We start from the raw sequence: 742 nt of genomic DNA on the forward strand, positions 1-742 counted from the left end.
TGACATTCCCCTCTCAAAGACCTGAGACAGACTGACTACTCCTGCTCTGGGCAGCCTTTATATATGGGTGAGCCTGGGTCTGATTGGCTCCCTCCAACCTGGGTCCTGATTGGCTCCCAGAAGCCCTTTTTTGATTGGCTCCTGGGCCTCCCACAGCCCATCCTCCCAGGGAGTGGGGCAGTCTGCCCCACAACAGGGACCCATGGGTTTGGCCCCTTGAGTTAGGGTAGGGCCCCTGCAGCTAGGTTTAGGGGGCCCACGGGTAGGGCCCCTGGAGCTAGGGTTAGGGGCCAGAGGAATAGGCCTCCAGGAGCTAGGGTTAGCGGCCCCTGGATTGAGCCCCTAAAGCTAGGGTTAGGGGTCCAAGGGTAGGGCTCCTGGTGCTAGAGTTAGGAGTCCCAGTGTCAGGGCCCCTGGAGCTACGCTTTGGGGCCCCTGGGGTAGGGCCCCTGGAGCTAGGATTCCGGGCCCAAGAGGTAGGGTCCCAGGATCTAGGGTTGGGGTCCTCATGGATATGGCACCTGGAGCTAGGGTTAGGTGCTCCAGGGTTTGGGCCCCTGGACATGGGGGTTTGATACCCCAGGGGTTAGGGGACCCAGGAAATGGGGTTTTGGGGCCCCTGGTGTTAGGGGCCCCTGGATATGTGGGTTGGGGGCCCCAGGGGTTAGGGGCCCCTGTAAATGGGGTTCTGGGGCCCCTAGGGTTAGGGGCCCCTGAGCTTAGGGGCCCCTGGAAATGGGGG

This window comes from Chelonoidis abingdonii, chromosome 23, assembly GCF_003597395.2.
Source record: "Chelonoidis abingdonii isolate Lonesome George chromosome 23, CheloAbing_2.0, whole genome shotgun sequence".
NCBI classification, from domain to species: Eukaryota; Metazoa; Chordata; order Testudines; family Testudinidae; genus Chelonoidis; species Chelonoidis abingdonii.